Below are 21,290 nucleotides of genomic sequence, written 5' to 3' on the forward strand. Positions count from 1 at the left end.
CTGTGTGGGAAGCACTGGCAGCGTCTGTCCCTGTTCTGTGAGAAGGACCTGGAGCTGTTGTGTCCCCAGTGCAGGGTCTCCTCTGACCACCAGCACCACCCCCTGCTGCCCATTGAGCAAGCTGCAGCCAGAAACAGGAGAAGGCTCAAAAGCTGCATTCAGCCACTAAAGGAGAAAATTGAAGACGCCAAGATGCGACGTGAAGCCACGATTTTGAAATCTTTCAATGAGAAAAGGAAGATGGAAATATGGAGGAAGGAATTACACTCTGAATTTGAAGAAATTAAGGTTTCCTTGGTAAAGGAACATGATGTAATTTGTGACTCTTTACTTGTTGAAGAGAACGATGCTGAGGAAAAACTCACTGAAAACCAAAGACAAATTTCAGACCATTTATTTGTACTACAAAATCTGTTAAATGAAGTAACAGAGAAGTGTTTTCAGGGAGACCTGGATGTGCTGACAGGTATTGAGAACATCTACAACACCTGTGAAAACCTGAAAGCCTCTGCAGTCTGCTCACATGAATTCAAGAAGAAGAGCTTGGGGCTCCCTCCACATTATTTTGGCCTCCAAAGAATGATGAGCACATTTCAGGAAGATTTGACGCTAGACCCGGAAACAGCCCACCCTAGTCTTACTATCTCAAGAGACAGAAAGAGTGTGATCTTTAGTAGGATGCATCCAGGCTTTATCGACAATCCTGAGTCATTGAGTTTTTACCCAGCTGTCCGGAGCTGTGAGGGCTTTGATGCTGGGAGACACTTTTGGCACGTGGAAGTGAGAGGCACAGGTGCATGGACCCTTGGTGTGTGTGAAGAATCGTTTCCCACAGATGGTCTGAGATCGCCAACCCCACGGATGGGGTGCTGGGAAATTCGGCAATTCTGTGGTTCATGCAGTACATGGAATACTGAAGTCCAGCAAATAGGCGTTTTTCTGGACTATGAGTTGGGACAGGTTTCATTTTATAATTTAAAAACCAGATCACATGTGTACACTTTCACTGATAAGTTTACAGAAAAGCTTATGCCTTATTTCTCTGTTCACTCTTCTTCGCAAGCTGTCACAATCAGTATTGTCATAGACCAGTGATGGGCTCCTCAGAGAACACTTTGCATGTGGCTGTCTTTTCCTCCTGTGTTGTTGGAGGACATTTGTAATAAAGCCTCTGATTCCATGTTTATGATTGACTCTAGATATTTTGGGGGGACTCTCTTTTCTCTCTTCCCTTCTGCGCACCTGAAGAAGCCGATGAGAAAGTCTGGGTGTGTCCTCTGTTGCTGCAGGTGACAGGCTCTGCCCCAGGTAGTGGAGAACCCTTTCAGCAGCCCCACCCATGACCACCGTCACAGCCCCAAACTAGTGTCCTGTCCCTGCTATCTCAAGTCATTTTTGGATCAACTCTGTAGATCCGCTGCTCTCCCCATAAACCTCACTACAGGAAGGAGAGCCCAGTTCTCACAGTCTTGGAGTGTGTGGCATTAGCGGTCTCAACACTAAAACAAATTGTCAGGGAGGGTCCACCCTATCTATGCAAACTGAGCCCTAGAGAGGCCATTGTGAGCAGGATTACCCAGATGTTGGCCACCACTGTCAGGGAATTTCTGTTCTTGCTCTGCTCTGCTCGCTGGCTCTGCGCCCCATCACAATCCTGCACCTTCAGCTCCGCTGCTTTGTGCTGCTTTTACTGACTTCAGCTGAGGCTCTTTCAGAGATTTATATGACTTAGTCAGTAATTTAGAAATATTTTGGTATTTAAGAGCAGGAATATGCATTCAGGTCACTTTTTATATCTCCCAGAGTCATGAATTTCAGTCCAGACATATCGCTGTGTATTTTAAAATGTAAAAAACACATCCTGCGGGTATACTTTCACTGACACTTTTACATAAATGCATGCCTCATTTCTCTGTTGAACCTTCTTCACAACCTGCTACAATTAGTATTGTCATAGACAATAATTACCTCAAATGACTACTATGTCTTGTCAAACATAGTCACCTTAAAAGAAACAACCTGTAAAGTGTACTCAATGTCTAAACAAAGAAAAAAGAAAAAAATAATGGACAGGAAAGTCAAATAAATGCAGAATAAAAAGCAAGAAAAATGCAACCAAATTCAACGTATAAGGAGAGGACAAAAAACAAACAAAAAAACTCGTAAGAGAAGTTCCTAAGTTTCAACTTCTGTTGAAAACACAAAATTTACCGAAAGAATCTACACAAAAGATTAAAAGGTGATGGTTGACTTTTCTTTCCCTGTAACTTGGATGATAATTGAACATGAACATCTGTTAAAATGCATCAATTGGAAAACTTTCATATATTTAATCTTGTGCCTTTAGTTAGTTAACCAAGGATCCCTCTGATTTTAAATGATGAATCTGGCCAGGTACAGTGGCTCAAGCCCAGCTAATTTTGTATTTTTAGTAGTGATGGGGTTTCTCCATCCCAGCACTTGGGGAGGCTGAAACGGGTGGATCACCTGAGGTCAGGAGTTTGAGACCAACCTGACCAACATAGGGAAATCCCATCTCTACTAAAAATACAAAATTAGCTGAGCTGGCTGGCACATGCTTGTTGTTCCACATACTTGGGAGGTTGAGGCACGATAATACCTTGAACCCAGGAGGCAGAGTTACTGCGAGCTGAGAACGCGCCATTGTACTCCAGCCTGGGCAACAAGAGAGAAACTCCATTACAAAAATAAAGAAATAAATAAAAAGAAAAACAAATGATGAATCCTCTATTACCTTAATGCTGTTACTAAACATAAAATGGAGGTAAAAGAGTTATCCTTTGTCTTAACCATGAGAATCACTGGTTTCCCTAAATTTTCCAAGATGAGAGCACACACTGGAATGATATATACAGAGAAAATAAACAGATACAGTAAGTAATGTGCAATTAAATTCAGTCTTTTGCATTTTTAATAGCTTCACAAAACGGGATTCAATGGATGTTCCTGACCCCAGTGAAAAAAGATAATATGACTAAATATTAGTTAAAATAGGATATTCAAATATTGAAACCCATGATGCAAGACCTAGGAGTGATTATCCCACTGTTTCTGGATTCAACTGCAATTTTCTCTGCTCTTCTATTTTGAAAGAATTATGACATCTCAGAGTGAATTGATGCCAGCTTTAATGGGGTGATCTCTCGCAATGTTACTGACGTGGCTTACTCCATCCAGTCAGCAAATGGTAAATATCAGGCCACTACAGATTTGGCTAGGTTTTTTCAGGCTTATTTCAACAGCTTCCTGGCCATGCTTTCCCTTTACCTCAAAGGAATTTTATGCACCTCAACCCACCAACCGTGAGCACCTCGGCAGTCTTGCCTTTGCACACAAACTTTGCAGGGAAGATCTCAACTTCCTTCAATGTCTTCCAGAACTGCAGGTATGATTTACGCTGATGACATTCTCCTCCGTGGTAATCCATTTGAAACACTCATTCAGGCAGGCCACGAAAATACTCACAAAGTAGTTTGCACAAAGGGAATGGGTCATTACCCCTACACGGTGCAAGTCCCTTATTTGATTAAATGACTGAAAATTATTTTTTAAATGAAAGCCACTCCATCTCTGACACTGTGGGGAAACCGCTATTAAACCTCTCAATGCCCGCAATGTAAAAGTAAGCCAAAACCTTTAACCCTTTTGGATTTTGGAGGAAACATATTGATCATTTATAAATTTTGCTTAAGATCACTTACGCTGTTAGTTCCAAATCCACCCATCTTCAGTGGTGCCCCCTCCACAAAAGGCTTACAGGCTCTAACTTGCAGTACATCAGGCTCTCACAGGCACTGAGCCTGTGACTGTCCGTACTCAGTTGCTCAGCATGCCTTGGATTCTAGAAGCAGCACCCCGCTAGCTCAGCACAGGTGTAGGAGGAATCCTTGTGACATCATGGAGCCAGATGCAGGCGTTCTGCTGTATTTGTTCTGCAGGAATGTGTAGCCTGCCTGTCTCGTTCTTAGTCTCTGCTTTATGTCACAGGTTTAGGAGATCACTGCCCTCTTAGCCCGTCAGCTACCGAGAGAACCTCCTTCCTACCCCCTACCCCAGGATCAAATGAGGAACAGCAGAGGAGGGCTCTACACTGTAAGGATGACATAACCATTGTCATGTGTGATGAGCTCAGTAGGGATTTACGAGTTTTTATTAACTAATCAGGACATTCTTAATAAGCAACAGGACTCCAGGGTCAGTCAAAGGATGAAACTTCTCAGAACCGGAGCCCCTGACCAACAGTCTGCCCAATATGCACAGTTTTACTAACTATGGGGCCATGACCTCAGTGACCTGCTTCAGAGTGAATAATTCTTGCCTCACAAATATCCAAAATCTATCTCAAGGTCATTTATATCTTCATATACGCTAAGGCCACAATACAAAGCTGCAGCAGAATTTGGAATTCCTTTGTAGTTCCAGCCATTATTGAGAGGGACCAAGGACCCGTTTCACTTCACAGAACACGCAATGCTGGGTTCCTAAAGAAGGCATTCAATGGAGCTATACTTCCCTTACTAGATTAAGCTGTCGGCTTCATTGAGCACCATAAAGGCTTACTCAAACAAGTTCAAATTTAAGAAAATAAAACATAGTGCATATAATCAACTGTTAAACCTTGGGATGGGGAGGATCCTAAAACATAGTTGAAATCTGTTTGTAGGCCGGGCGCGGTGGCTCAAGCCTGTAATCTCAGCACTTTGGGAGGCCGAGACGGGTGGATCACGAGATCGAGAGATCAAGACCATCCTGGTCAACATGGTGAAACCCCGTCTCTTCTAAAAATACAAAAAAAATTAGCTGGGCATGGTGGTGTGTGCCTGTAATCCCAGCTACTCAGGAGGCTGAGGCAGGAGAATTGCCTGAGTCCAGGAGGCGGAGGTTGCAGTGAGCCGAGATCGCGCCATTGCACTCCAGCCTGCGTAACAAGAGCGAAACTCCGTCTCAAAAAAAGCCGGGCGCGGTGGCTCAAGCCTGTAATTCCAGCACTTTGGGGGGCCGAGGCGGGTGGATCATGAGGTCAAGAGATCGAGACCACCCCGGTCAACATGGTGAAACCTCGTCTCTACTAAAATTACAAAAAATTAGCTGGGCATGGTGGTGTGTGCCTGTAATCCCAGCTACTCAGGAGGCTGAGGCTGGAGAATTGCCTGAACCCAGGAGGCGGAGGTTGCAGTGAGCCGAGATCGCGCCATTGCACTCCAGCCTGGGTAACAAGAGTGAAACTCCGTCTCAAAAAAAAAAAAAAAAAAAAAAGAAATCTGTTTGTATAGTTTTTCACCCTTGATAACTTTTAATCTTCACTCCTTCATTCTTTTCTTGGGCCTCACATCGGGGCAATCTGCTGAGAAAGCCCAGGTACTCCCTCCTGCAGTGCAGGACAGATATTCAAACCACACAATGTCATCCTGAGCAAGTGATCCTTCACCCTGACCAGATCTTAACCTCAAGAAAACATCCAACCTGTCTTCTTTCTCTGTTCTCATAGCCCATTTCTACATCACATACAGGCCTCTGTGCTCTCTTGCAACACACAGCATGTGAGAAACACACCTGTCTCTATCATTCTAGTGTGTGTATGGGTGTGCGGCATCATTAGTCTTTATATCTGGACTAAATTTGATCAGTGTTGAATTTTTCCCATGCAGGATTGACACAATAATTCATAGGATGCTATATAATCTCAGTTTAATTTTTGAGATATTATGGAAAAGTCCCCACATGCAGAAAGAGAGACATAATTGTGTAATAGATTCCTGCAACCCCCAGAGATCCATTACACAGTTTCAATAATTATTATAGTCAATTTTATTTTATCAAGATCATGCTCTTTCTACTTTCCCCAAATCATCTTAATGCAGGAATCATACATCTTATCATTGTATCTATATCTTAAACTAAATCACTAAAGGAACCATTTCAAAGTATAGATACAGGGTAAGTATCACCTTAAATAGATAAATATAGGTCCATTCCCTCTCTGGGTTGTCCGTCTCCTGGCACTTCAAAGTGTTCGCAAATCTCCACTCCTGCTATGACATTCTTCAAGAGTTTGTATAAAGTTTATTTTCCAGGTGCCCCCACCATTCTGCTGCAAGTACTAATCACTTGGTCTTCTGCTGAGCAGCCCTATCCTCAGGCTACCCCAGGGCCCCAACTTAACCCACCTCATTAACATACATCCAGTGGCTCCAAAGGGGCTCATTATAAATAACAAAAGACTGGCTGGGAGCCATGGCTGCCATCCCAGCACTTTGGGAGGTCAAAGAAGGAGGATAAAACCAGGAGTTTCAAACAAGCCTGGACTCTACAGTGAGACACAAGACACCATTTCTACAAAAAGAATAATTTAAAAAATTAACTGGGCCTGGTAACGTGTGTCTGCAGTCCTAGATATTTGGAAGGCTGAGGCTGGAGGATCTCTTGAGCCCAGGACTTCCAGGTTACAGAGAATCATGATTGTACCATTGTACTACAGGGTGACAGAGGAACATCCTGTGCCCCCCACCAAAAAAAATGTTAAAACCCAGCATTTGCCCTCATGCTCCACTCAGTGCATGATGGGTTACTGCTGCAGCTCTCACCCCATCATGACCAATCCTCAGGTCCGTATCGCTGTCCCCTTCACCAAAGCGGACCCTGGAAGATCAATCAGAGAACAAGATACAATTGCCCTCTGAGACCTGTCACTTCCCTTACGCTGACTGTATAAAGAAAGAAAACTCCCTGCAGGGTGTAAGAGTGAATTGTTCTGAGGTCATCGTATTGGTGAACAAGAAGTGGGAACCACAGATATACATATATATGCGCATATATATGTATATGTACACACACGTTTATATGTATATTTGTGGTTCACTCTTTACTCTGACATCTTACACGAAAAAGTTCTTTTGTATGTTGTATGAAAATCACAGATTTGGACTTCTCATAACGGGCTTCACACTGGTTTTGCCCTAATTACATCGAATTATGTCTGAGGTGTTCTGCATAATCAGTGTATCTACCATTAAACAGTCAACAGAAGTACGAGAAACACAAACCATTCTTGGAATATCTTGAGTTCTGTGCCACATCAAATTCTATATTTTGAAAAATGTTTTCCAGGCTGAGCTCCAGGGCTCAAGACTGTAATCCCAGCAGTATGGGAGGTCCAGGCAGGAAGATTGCTTGAGGTCCAGAGATTGAGGCTGCGGTGAGCTATGATCTTGCCACTGCACTCCAGCCTGGGTCACAGAGTGAGACTCAGTCTCAAAGAAAAAAAAAATAGTTTTCCAGAAGATATGTCTTTATTGATGTATATCTTTTTTTTTTCCATGTGCACATTTATTTATTTCAAAGATTGTTTGTGTTCCAGCCTCATCTTCCCCAAAGGAACCCACCCAGCCTGTGCACAGGTGAGGTGCGGAGCTGTCTTCGGTGTCTAAAGTGCTACTGAGGAATACAATCATTGGCATGAAAGTTCATCACTGCACTCCAGTGTCAGGCCAAACCTTTCTGCAGACCTGGAAAACTTGCCATTTCCTTCTTTTTAAAATGCAGTTTTGACATAACATTGTTAGAGTAAACAACAAACCAGAAGCCTAATGATGAGTGGTGCATTACTGCCCAGCTGCTCGCTGAGGGAACAGGGCAGTGGACTGTGTTTCGAATGCAGACAGTCATGGGCCCAAGGTAACCCGAGTTTGCCCTGCAGGATTCCGCAGAGGCCTTGCCCTGTGCAGGATGCTTTGGTCATCGTGTCTGGGTCCGTTCGGGGCAGTGGGGAGAGGGCCTGGCAGCAGGGTTTATGCCAGTCCAGAGGTCTGTTTCCATCTGACAGAGAGAAATGTCCTGATTTCCACCATCCACCAATTTGTACTTGGAAGTTTCCAGATTAAGAGTCGTGAGACTATTACCCAGCAAACACCCACCTTTGGTGGCCACCAATGTAAATTGATCTTTCTCTCTCTGCCCAAAGAAACTTTGCAACTCTCATCTATAGATGTGGCAAGCAAAACCCAAGAAACATTCTAAATGGGCACCAATTTGTCATTGAGTGGCAGTTGGTAGAGTAGCTGTCATAAGGGATCAGGGCTGGTTTTGAACTCAGACTTGAAACTTGGTTAAAATAAAATGCTCTGTCAAAACTCTCACAGAAGATTTTCACCTGGAACAAGGAGATGGCTGATTTTGTTATGGCTACAATAACGCATATGTGTGTGCAGACACACACACCACACACAGATACTTAAAGCTCCATTTCATTCCTCCACAAAGAACAGAGACACCTCCTTAAACAAAGCAAACTGGGAAGGCTTGCTAGCACATTAAAACCAACATGAGCACCCAGGTCCAGGGATACAGACGCAATTAATCTTAGTGTTCACAAGGAATCACTTTTAAAACCCCACTCGACAAAACTTTCATACAAACAGCAAAAACAAAAGCCCCCAAGATACAGAAGCTTGTAGAAGAGGTGAGGCGATAAAGGTGATTTACACGTCAGCATTTTTAGTATTTGGTGGATCATCTTAAGTGATCTTTAACCTTCACAACATTTTCTTTATCATAAATACCCTACACTGTGGAAAAACAAACCTGTATAAAATAGCTTGAAAGGCCGGGCGCGGTGGCTCAAGCCTGTAATCCCAGCACTTTGGGAGGCCGAGGCGAGTAGATCACTAGGTCGAGAGATCGAGACCATCCTGGTAAACATGATGAAACTCCGTCTCTACCAAAAATACAAAAAATTAGCTGGGCATGGTGACACGTGCCTGTAATCCCAGCTACTCAGGAGGCTGAGGCAGTAGAATTGCCTGAACCCAGGAGGCAGAGGTTTCGGTGAGCTGAGAATGTGCCATTGCACTCCAGCCTGGGTAACAAGAGCGAAACTCCATCTCAAAAAAAAAAAAAAAAAAAATAGCTTGATAAAGAAACATTCATGATATCAACAGAGCCCATTTTCTCGAGGTGCTTCCCTGAAGCTAGCCTAGGTGATTTTTTGGTCATTGCTTCATCAACTCCCTACTACATTGGTGGTTCCTGTGACTTCAGAGAAGGCCACTGGATGGAGACCATGTGAGCATGGAGACCACCTGAGCGTGTCTGTGGGAAGCAGAGCCCCAGACCTAGGTATTCAGCAGTAAGCAACGCTCATGGGATTTATCTGGAAATAGGATGGTTAAAAACTTTTTTGCGGGGGAGCAAGAAGACTTAATCTAATATTCTGGGCCTGGCATAGTGGCTCATGCCTATAATTCCAGCACTTTTGGAGGCCGAAGTGTGTAGATCACCTGAGGTCAGGAGTTCAAGACCAGCCTAACCAACTTGGTGACACTCCATCTCTACTAAATACAAATAAATTAGCCAGGTGTGGTGGTGCAGGCCTGTAAACTCAGCTACTTGGGAGGCTGAGGCAGGAGAATCGCTTAAACCTGGAAGGTTGCAGTAAGCCACCACTGCACTGAAGCCGGGGGAACAGAGTGAAACCCCGTCTCTAAATTTTTTTTTTTTTTAAAGCTTCTGATATCCTCACAATTGAGTAGAGTGTACTTGAATTCCAAAATAAAACAAAAAACAATTAAAAACTTCTCATCAGTGTCTGAAATTCTGACACATAATCATAATATCCTCTTGGAATTCTTCTGTGTCTCAGGCTCTTTTTACCACATGGCCAAGAGCAGTAAAACCTCAAGTAAAACATTCAAGTGAACATCTGCCCCAGAAGACTAGCTGTGGTGCCTTACTCTGGGGACAGAAACTGGGTAGTTTTCATATATTTTGCAACTCCAAGTGCTTTCTTTTAAAAACAATGATTAGCCGGGCACGGTGGCTCACGCCTGTAATTCCAGCACTTTGGGAGGCCGAGGAGGGTAGATCACGAGGTCAAGAGATCGAGACCATCCTGGTCAACATGGTGAAACACCGTCTCTACTAAAAATACAAAAAATTAGCTGGGCATGGTGGCGCGTGCCTATAATCCCAGCTACTGAGGAGGCTGAGGCAGGAGAATTGCCTGAACCCAGGAGACGGGGGTTGCCATGAGCCGAGATCGCGCCATTGCACTCCAGCCTGGGTAACAAGAGCGAAACTCCATCTCAAAAATAAAATAAAATAAAAAATAAAAACAATGATTAAAATGGGAATATAATTTTTAAAAACATAGCAGGTTGTAAAAGTCAGTTTAAATTCATTCCATAATTCCTGGAACACTTAAGAAGTATGTAATGTGCATCTTAAAGTGAAATTCCTAAGGTAGTGTTTTAATCTCTCCCCCTAAAAAACAAGGAAAAAATCCTGTAATTTTGGCCTTTATATAAGTTTCTACTCACCAGCGGCTCTATGACCTCTGAAATATTTAATATTTAAGGATTAAGGAATGCCTGTGGAAGGAAGCTCGCCCATCTCCATCTCCAGGACTGAAGCCAAGTGTTCATAACAGCCTTTTACATCTCTTTGGAGAAAAGTGAATCACATTAAACTGTCAAAAACACTTCACACCAGTGATGACTGCTCATTCACCAGCATGTCTACTGGAACTGGCACATTCGGAAGGAGCAGACCAAAGTGAAAATTGTGAATCAATTAAAGTAGAAAGGCAGCTGATGAGGAAAGCGACTGGAATGATACTTAGGGATATTAAAATGGTGTGCCCGGTTCATCACGTTTTCCACTAAAACAAACCCAAACAAGGGCACCCCAAACTGTGTCCAAGAATGCTGTTGACAGTGAAATTCTGTAGTGCTCATAAAAGGAAATTCCTGCAAGTTTGGCCTATTTCAACTTCCATTCCTAAGACTGACACCCGAGACACAAGACGATTTTCTCTACTGCCCTAAAAGGACTTTGTTTTGGCTACTGGCAGCATTTGGCAAAATCCATATCTCTGTTTCATTACCATGTTCTACCAGCAGTCACGTATGGCTCCCGACTTCATTCAACAGGCCTGCTGTACTCATTTAGCAAGTATAACAGGGAGGAAAAAAAAAAAAACCTAGCTGGCTGTCAACTGCTCCACTCAAACCTGCCCTCCACAATCCACTAGAGTATATTATTTCTCTTATAAAGTTAATCTCCATCTAATATTTAGCCCTGACTCTTAGCTTTGAGCACGGCCCAAGCTCTGGAGCTGTCAAGTCTCATTTGGCATCTGGTGGCAAGTTAAGCTTTTTCGCCCTCTTTGGGGAAAGCCTCCTGGCTGGAGACTCAGATTTTGTTTTCTCTTTAAAAGACTAGATGGTTGGAAGAAACCCAGCAAGACAAGCGGGGCATCTGGACATCTGGCGGAGACTCTCGCTGTGTCCTGGTGAGGGTGGTAACACGGGTGCAGGTCTCCTGGCTTGGCGGTGGTGACCTCAGCCCCTACCTGCAAGGCTCCACGGTGTTCTTGTTTCTGTGCCTGGAGAGCAGCTTCTTGTTCAGGATCTTGGTGATGGTGACCCCTTTCCTCCGGGAACCCTCTGGCTGCTCCAGGAACACGAGGTCATTGTGTGACTGACTCATGCCCGGGTCTTTCTGTTGATGCCGCTGGCGGAAGAACAGCTTTGCACCTTTCCTTAGAATTCCTCCTTTATGCTTTTTGGCGGCACCCGGCTCCGGGACACTTACGGAGCTCTCTGACAGCTCATCGGGGTCCAGCAGGGCCGGGCCGCTCCAGGCCATGGCCTGGGGCTCCTTTTCTAAGTCCCAGGAGTCTAGCTCGTCCTCCAGGGGATTAGGGGCAGAGGGTGCCTGGACTGACTCAGCTTCCTCCGGTGGGGCAGAGGCTGCGACCACCTCTGGATGAGACAGGGCATCCTCCTGGTGGGCACTGTTCATGGAGGCTGCATAGTCCTGCATCAGGGCAGCATCATGGTCCTGGGCTAGTGAGGTCTTGGAGATCCCTGACATGATAATAGTGCTTTTCTTTCGTGGCGACTTGAGTTTCAGCTTTGAAGATTTGCTGAGTTGTCGAATGGCAACTTCAGCCACTGGATCTAAACCATGCAACACCAACAATTCTGTGTCTGAAGAAGAGAGTGTTTTGTTGACGGGCGCACTGCTGCAGGAGATGGCCTGGACAGAGATGTCCTTCTTGATCACCTTCACCTTGACGGAAGTCTTCACCGGAGGCTCAGAGCTCAGCGGAGACGCCCTCCCCATGTCGACGCGAGGCGTGGTCTTCACAGCGGTGACAGTAGTGACCACAGTCCCACGGGGCATCACCGTGCGATCCTTTTCGATTTTTGCAGGAGGAACAAAGGGAGGGATGGGCGAAGACTTCAATTCACCAGGTTCCACCTAAGTAAACTCTGCCGTGGCGGAACTCAGCACCGAGCAGCAGCAGGCAGACCCGCTGGTCAGCATGAAACTCTGTGGTCCAGAAGGCTGCTTCTTTTTGTTGTTGCTATTGTTGTTTGTTTGTTTGTTTGTTTGTTTGTTTGTTTGTTTTGAGACCGAGTTTTGCTCTTCTTACCCAGGATGGAGTGCAATGGCGTGATCTCGGCTTGCCGCAACCTCCGCCTCCTGGGTTCAGGCAATTCTCCTGCCTCAGCCTCCTGAGTAGCTGGGATTACAGGCACGCGCCACCATGCCCAGCTAATTTTTTGTATTTTTAGTAGAGATGGGTTTTCGCTATGTTGACCAGGATGGTCTCGATCTCTTGACCTCATGATCCACCCGACTCGGCCTCCCAAAGTGCTGGGATTACAGGCGTGAGCCACCGCGCCCTGCCTGAAGGGCAGGATTAATAAATCCAAAAGGACTGTCGCAGTTGCCAGCAGACCTTCTGAGAATCGCCCAGCCTCTGAAATCTGCAGGTGTAACTCCTTTGACTTGGCATTCAACTTGAATGTGAGTTCCTCTTCCACGTGAGGTTCGTAGTGTTTTTGGTTAGGGTGATGGAGAACCTCTGAAGAGGATCGTTCAGCTGCACGGCGCACACTGTGTTAATGTGGCCTGAAGCATCGGGCTCGCTGAGCAGGAAGGCGCGGGTACTCCTCACCCACAGCTTTAGCTCGTGAGCCCTCGGAGGTTTGGGAGGACAGGATTCCTGAGCAGTAGACGGAGCACACTCTAAGTTCTGAGCTTCCTGTACATTCGTGGGCTTGGTGATCAGAAGCACAGATGGAGAGGCAGAACCAACCAAATGCTTCAAGAGCTCCTTCGGAGTGTCCGACACTGTGAGCGTCTCGGCCACCTGGTCCTCCCCCACTGCTTTGGGCAGGACAGTAATGGCCATTTCCGGCACACGTATGAAGGACCAGCTGATCTGGAGGATCTCTCTCTTCTCTTTCAGGTGGAACTCCAGCTGAGCACACTGGAGACCGCCTCCACCGCCAGCTCCAGGGGCTACTGCCGTGGGTCCTCCTCGAAGGACAGGAAAGGCGGGCCCCCTTTCCTCTGGCTTCGTCGTTCAGGGCGGTCACCCAGGCCGCCTACCACTGGCTCCTGCAGCTGCCCAGCGTCAGGATCCAGGAGAGCAGCGCGACCGACCCAGCGCGCGGCCCCTCGCCAGGCTCCAGCGCCCCCCGCCGGGGCTGGGGTCGCGCCCTGGCCAGCGCTCACTGCGCCAGATACAGGCCCACCTTGGCCAGGGCCGCGACGAAGAGGGACACCAGCGCGAGCCACTGCACCTCCTCGAACCACGAGGCCAGCCAGGCCGAGGCTTTGGCGCATCCCCGGCCCGCCTCTCCCCAACTTCCCCGGCAGCGCCGGGCGCAGGCAGCTAGCTTAGGATAGGCGCTGGCTGCGACCCGGCGCGCGGGGCACGTGGAAGGGGAGCGGCTGGGCCAGAGCCCCGCGAGGAGCGCGCCACGGGACTTCGGGCTGGGCGGAAACGCGCGGCGGCCGGACCTGGGCGCAAGCCCCCGCACACCTGCGGAACAGGGGCGCGAACGGACCCCGCGGCCGGCGCTCCCGACTCGGAGTCTGGGAAGTTCCGGGGCTGCGGCCGGGCGCCCTACCTCCTGTGCGCGCCGCCCTGGGAGTCTGGCCTGTGGCCCAGCGGTGGCCTGAGGAGGCATGGGCCGGGGGACAGGCCATTGGTGTTTATCTTTACACAAAACTTAAAGAGAAATTGAGGTTGATTTTTCTTGTTTTCATGTGACCATGAAAGAGTGCGGGGCGGGGGGATCAAGGAACCAGCCCCAGACGACTCAGGTAATCTGAGAGCAGGCCTGGGATCCACACACAGGTCACACACCCAGACGGAACCACAATGACTGGCCTTCCTCTTTCCTCAATCCCTATTTAAATTAATCTGGAAGATTTATGAGATTAAAAAGAGTGGTGACAGGAAAGGAGAGAGTATTGGTAGAGGAAGGAAAGTCCATTAAGATTAGGGACAGTTGTAAGGGAGAAGAGAAAAAAGAGACAGAATCTGAGAGCCCTGAGATGCATTGAAAGGGGAGCAGCAGCTCAAAGAAAAGAGAAGGGATCATCAGTATTTAAACAGAACACATCCTGTGTGAGTACAAGCTAGTGATCCTTAGTTCAGGAGGCATTGGGCAGTCTGCTCTGACAGTTCAGTTTGTTCAGGGCATTTTTTAAAAAATATGACCCAATGATAGAAATTTTCTAAAGAATGTCAGTTGGCCCTGTAGCCGCAGCTCCGGATCTCGTTTCCACTGCTCTGTGTCCTGTTCGCCTAGACGCCTGGCTTGTGTGGCCCTGTGACCTGCAGGTATTGGAGAGCTACAGCTACGACGCCAGGATCCCCGAGAAGCCTAGAAATGGAACCATTGACATTTAGGGATGTGGCCATAGAATTCTCTCTGGGGGAGTGGCAATGCCTGGACCCTGCACAGTGGAATTTATCTAGGAATGTGATGTTAGAGAACTACAGAAACCTGGCCTTCCTGGGCAGACAAGCAACCTCATCAAGCAGCTCCCTGACACCACAGCCAGGTAAATCCACAAAGATGGGGAATAAACCAGCACAAAAAAGATGAAACCGTCATCAAAGACCAGAACACCTCTTCTCCTTCAAGGCATCACAACTCCTCAACAGCGCAGAACCACAACTTGACCGAGGAGTGCGACAAATTGACAGAAAAAGGCTTCAGAAGGTGGCTAGTGAGAAACATTTCTGAGCTAAAGGAACATGTTCTAACTCAAAGCAAAGCAATCAAAAACCTTGAAAAAATTTAGACAAAATGCTAATTGGAATAACCAGCATAGAGAAGAACATAGACGACTTGATGGAGTTGAAAAACACAGCACAAGAACTATCTGAAGTAAACACAAGTTCTAATAGCCAGATCGATCAAGGGGAAGAAAGGATATCAGAGATTGAAGATCAACTCAATGAAATAAAAAGAGAAGGCAAGACAAGAGAAAAAAGAGTGAAAAGAAATGAACAAAGCCTCCAAGTAATATGGGATTATGTGAAAAGACCTAATCTACGCTCGATCGGTATACCTGAATATGACGGGGAGAATGAATCCAAGCTGGAAAACATGTTCCAGGATATTATCCAGGAGAACTTCCCAAGTCTAGCAAGGCAGTCCAAATTTCAAATTCAAGAAATACAGAGAACTCCCCAAAGATATTCCTCAAGAAGAGCAACCCCAAGGCACATAATCGTCAGATTCACCGGGGTTGAAATGAAGGAAAAAATGCTAAGGGCAGCCAGAGAGAAAGGCCAGGTCACCCACAGAGGGAAGCCCATCAGACTCACAGCAGATCTCTCTGCAGAAACCCTACAAGCCAGAAGAGAGTGGAGGCCGATATTCAACATCCTAAAAGAAAAGAACTTTCAACCCAGAATCTCATATCCAGCCAAACTAAGCTTTGTAAGTGAAGGAGAAATAAAATCCTTTATGGACAAGGAATTATTGAGAGATTTTGTCACCACCAGACCTGCCCTACGAGAGCTCCTGAGAGAAACACTAAGCATGGAAAGGAACAAGTACCAGTCACTGCAAAAGCAAACCAGTTGGCAAAGACCAAAAATGCAATGAAGAAAATGAGGCAACTAATGGGAAAGAAAACCAGTCAGTAACAAAATGGCAGCATCAAATCACATATAGCAATATTAACATTGAAAGTAAATGGCCTAAATGCTCCAATCAAAAGACACAGACTGGCAAACTGGATAAAAAGTCAGAACCCATGGGTGCGCTGTATTCAGGAAACCCATCTCACATACAAAGACACACATAGACTCAAAATAAAGGGATAGAAGAAGATTTACGAAGCAAATGGAGAACAAAAAAAAAGCAGGGGTTGTAATCCTAGTCTCTGATAAAATGGACTTCAACAAAGATCAAAAGAGACAAAGAAGGACACTACATTATGGTCAAAGAATCAATCCAACAGGAAGAGTTAAGTACCCTAAATACATACGTCCCCAACACAGGAGCACCCAGATACATGAAGCAAGTTCTTAATGACCTAAAACAAGATTTAGACTCCCACACAATAATAGTGGGAGACTTCAACACTCCACTGTCAATATTCGATAAATGAGCAGAAAATTAGCAAGGATATCCAGGACTTGAATGCAGAGCTGGACCAAGTGGACCTAATACACATATATAGAACACTCCACCCCAAATCCACACAATATACATTTTTCTCAGCACCAAATTGCACATACTCTAAAATTGACCATATCATTGGAAGCAAATCACCCCTCAGCAAATGCAAAAGAACAGAAATCATAACAAACAGTCTATCAGACCACAGCGCAGTCAGAATAGGACTCAGGATCAAGAAACACACACAAACCCGCATAACCACTTGGAAACTGAATAACCTGTTTCTGAGTGTCAACTGGAAACTGTCTCAAAAAAAAAAAGAAAGAAATACTAGACTGCCATAGAATCAACCCAAACGTCCATAAATGATAGATTGGACAAAGAAAATGTGGTACATGTACACCATGGAATACTACGCAGCCATAAAAAACAGGTTTGTGTCCTTTGTAGGGACTTGGATGAATCTGGAAACCATCATTCTCAGCGAACTAATATAAGAACAGAAAGCCAAACACCGTATGTTCTCATTCATAGGTAGGTGTTGAACAACGAGAACATGTGGACTCAGGGAGAGGAGCATCACACACTGGGGGCAGTTGAGGGGGGTAGGGAGAGACAGCAGGGGATGGGAAGGGAGAGGAGGATGGTGAGGGCTAAGATGGGGAGAAATACCACATATAGTATGCACCTAAAGTAAATAAATTAATTTTAAAAAATAGCCCGAAGGAAAAAAAAAAAAAAAGAAAGAAAGCAAGTTGAAGTGGATTAACAACAGTGTATGTTAGAAATCTTCGATACTGCAGGGACAGAGCAATTTACAGCGATTAGGAATTTGTATATGAAGAATGGACAAGGTTTAACGCTAGTATATTCTATTATAGCTCAATCCACATTTAATGACTTACAGGACCTGAGGGAACAGATTTTATGGGTTAAGGGCACAGAAGACGTTCCAATGATTTTGGTTGACAATAAATGTGACCCGGAAGATGAGCGAGTAGTTGGCAAAGAACAGGGCCGGAATTAGGCAAGACAGTGGTGTAACTGTGCCTTTGTAGAAACTTCTGCAAAGTGAAAGATCAATGCTAATGAGATGTTTCATGACCTGGTCAGACAGATAAATAGAACACCACCAGTGGAAAAGAAGAATCCTAAAAAGAAATTAGGTCTGCTACTCTAAGCCTGTAGTCAACAGCAGCTCTGAGCTAGATTACAGGAATGAAGAACTGTTGCCTGATTCGAAAGTGCCAGCATTTCAGACTTCAAAAAATAAATCTGAAGAGGCTTCTCGCACTGTATACATTATGTGAAGAATTTAGATCTTATATTAGTTTGCACAAGTTCCCTGGAGAAAAAAAATTGCTGTGTATGTATATCTCTTGGAAAATAAGACAATAGTGTTTCTCCTTTGCAATAGCAGTTATAACAGGTGCAAAAATATACTTGACTCTCTTATGATTATACAAAAGAGCATGGATACATTTCAAATGTAAGATATTGGTACTATGATCAAATGATTTTGTATTGACCTTTTGATCATGATTCCTCCCTATCAAGCCCTAAACAGTTGAACCGTTCTATTTCATATGTGTAATATTATGAAATGCCCCCCAACCTCATTGCAGCAGATAATGTTCTTGAGTCATTGACTTCATTTTATATTTTTAAAAATATGGAATATCATTTATCATTATATTCTGATTAAAATCCTTGTGCAGCCAGGCACGGTGGCTCACGCCTGTAATCCCAGCACTTTGGGAGGCTGAGGCGGGTGGATCATGAGGTCAAGAGATCGAGACCATCCTGGTCAACGTGGTGAAACCCCTTCTTTACTAATAATACAAAAAACTAGCTGGGAATGGTAGTGCATGCCTGTAATCTCAGCTACTCAGGAGGCTGAGGCAGGAGAATTGCCTGAACCCAGGAGGCGGAGGTTGCGGTGAGCTGAGATCGCGCCATTGCACTCCAGCCTGGGTAACAAGAGCGAAATTCCGTCTCAAAAAAAAAGAACCAGCTATATGTAATTTATGCTAACCACACATGTATAGATACAAAAATATCTCTGGATGAGGGAACTGTGAATGATTTAATTTTATTCATGACTAATTTATATATTTTAAAGTGTTTGCCTAACGGTCATGTAACAAAAAAAATTTGTAGTATTTGTTTGGTGCAAAAGTAATCACGGTTCTTTTCATTAAATTAATGGCAGAAACTTCCATTACCTTTGCACTCACCTAATAATATTAACAAATATTTGTGTGTTTAGGAAACACTTTCCTTGCATTCTTAGTTAAAGGTTGTTATAGCTCGTGTTATACATGAAACCAGTATTCAAGGATGTAGGTTTTTCAGTGTTGCTGAGCTGGTACATAAAATCTGTTGGGATTAAATATAAAATCTATTGGCATTAAACAAAAGCCACACGTACAAGTCTCTGCAAGACAAGCTCTTCTCTACTTTAGAATTTTTTGGGGCCAGGTGTGGTGGCTCATGCCTGCAATCCCAGCACTTTGGGAGGCCAAAATGGGTGGATTGCCTGAGATCACGAATTCAAGACCAGCCCAGACAACATGGTGAAACCAGGTTAGTATTAAAAATACAAAAATTCGGCCGGGTGTGGTGGCGCACGCCTGTAGTCCCAGCTACTCGGGAGGCTGAGGCAGGAGAATAGCTTGTAAACACAGCACTTTGGGAGGACAAGGCGGATGGATCACGAGGTCAAGAGATCGAGACCATTCTGGTCAATATGGTGAAACCCCATCTCTACTAAAAATACAAAAATTAGCTGGGCATGGTGGCGCATGCCTGTAGTCCCACCTACTCGGGAGGCTGAGGCAGGAGAATAGCTTGAACCAGGAGGCAGAGGTTGCAGTGAGCGGAGATCGTGCTATTGCACTCCAGCCTGGGTAACAAGAGCGAAACTCCGTCTCAAAAAAAAGAGATATTTGTAATTTAAATAAATGTTGTAAATAATAATTGAAACTTTAAATCCAGATTTTAAAAAATTGTCGTTTTGGGCTGGGCACAGTGGCTCGTCTGTAATCCCAGCACTTTGGTCAGGCAGGCAGAACACTTGAGGTCAGGAGTTTGAGACCACACTGGCCAACATGGTGAAACTCCATCTCTACTAAGAACACAAAAATGAGCCAGGTGTAGTGGTGAGTACCTGTAATCCCAGGTACACGGGAGACTGAGGCCAGATAATCCTTTGAACCCGAGAAGTGGAGGCTGCAATGATCCAAGATTGCACCATTAAACTCCAACCTGGGTGACAGAGTGGAATGGAGACAGAGACATTTAAAAAAGAGAGAGAGAGAGAGAGAGAAGGAAAGAAAGAAGGAAGGAAGAAGGAAGGAAGGACGACCAAGGTTACACAAGAAGTACAGATGTCTTTCCTTACTCATGACATGATTACCTATCTAGAAAATCCAATGGAATCTACATAGGAGCTCCTAGAAATGCGTTTAACAAGCTTATAGGAAATAACACACAAAAATCAGTTTTCTATATACTAGTAGTAAACAATTAGAATTGAAATAATCGACATAAAAATATCAAATACTTGCCAGGCGCGGTGGCTCAACCCTGTAATCCCAGCACTTTGGGAGGCTCAGGCAGGTGGATCACAAGGTCAAGAGATCAAGACTATCCTGGTGAACAGGGTGACACCCCGTCTCTATTAAAAATATAAAAAATTAGCTGGGCATGGTAGTGCGTGCCTGTAATCCCAGCTACTCAGGAGGCTGAGGCAGGAGAATTGCCTGAACCCAGGACACCGAGGTTGCGGTGAGCCGAGATCGTGCCACTGCACTCCAGCCTGGGTAACAAGAGCGAAACTCTGTCTCAAAAAAAATAATAATAAAATTAAAAAAATAAAAAAAATCAAATACTTAAGGACAAATTTGACAAAAGATGTTAAACACATGTACACTAAAAGTTACAAATTTTAGACAATTAGATAAAAATTCATGGAATAGACTAGACTCACTCTCAGTTATGTCTACTAGCTGATACGTTAAGATGTTAATTTTCTCCATACTAATATAAAAAGATATAACACATAATCCCATCAAAATCACACCATCTTTTTTTTTAACACAAGTTTTTCCAAAAGTTACCTATTTTTCATCAATTGAAAGATATTAATCCCTGAATTAACCGAATAAACCTAAGGAGGAAAATATGGAACTAAGTTAATACAGATTCTGAGCCTAGAGATCAGTTCCCAAAGAGAAGTGAAGGACAGTAGCTGACTACACTAGAGAGTACTCTGTCCAGTGGAACAGAACAGATGTTCTACTGATTGTGTGTGTACAGTAAGTAAGTGTGTGTGTGGCAGAGGAGGATGTAAGAGTGCCATCTCTTATTTTTTTTTTTTTTTCAGACGGAGTTTCACTCGTTTCCCAGGCTGGATTGCAAATCATGGCACAATTCAGCTCACTGCAATCTCTGCCTTCTGGGTTCAAGCAATTCTCCTGCCTCAGCCCAATGAATAGCTGGGATCACAGGCATGTGCCACCATGCACGGCTAATGTGTTTGTATTTTTAGTAGAGATGGGGTTTTACCATTTTGGCCAGTCTGGTTTCAACCTCCTGATCTCAGGTGATCCGCCCACTTCACCCTCCCAAGTGCTAGGATTAAGGGCATGAGCTACCATTTCATTTTCTAGAAAACTAAGGTAGTCCTGACAAAGACATACTGAATAAAAAATAGGTACTTAGAAATATTGAGGTAGACAGATGAAAGGGAAAAGTGGCATTGGGCATTGAGGTTCATGCTGGTAATCCCAGTGCCTTAGGAGGCTAAGGCATGAGAAATGCTTG

The 21,290-nt window shown here is 44.8% G+C and overlaps 2 pseudogenes; one reads left to right on the forward strand and one right to left on the reverse strand.

The window, feature by feature from the left end:
• Positions 1 to 6,560: 6,560 nt before the first annotated feature.
• On the reverse strand, positions 6,561 to 14,006 carry LOC141583873 (C2 domain-containing protein 2 pseudogene; annotated as a pseudogene).
• An 85-nt stretch (positions 14,007 to 14,091) lies between these two features.
• Positions 14,092 to 17,643, forward strand: LOC120363156 (ras-related protein Rap-1A-like; annotated as a pseudogene).
• The last annotated feature ends 3,647 nt before the right edge of the window (positions 17,644 to 21,290 follow it).

Source organism: Saimiri boliviensis, chromosome 3 (assembly GCF_048565385.1).
Source record: "Saimiri boliviensis isolate mSaiBol1 chromosome 3, mSaiBol1.pri, whole genome shotgun sequence".
Classification (NCBI taxonomy): Eukaryota; Metazoa; Chordata; class Mammalia; order Primates; family Cebidae; genus Saimiri; species Saimiri boliviensis.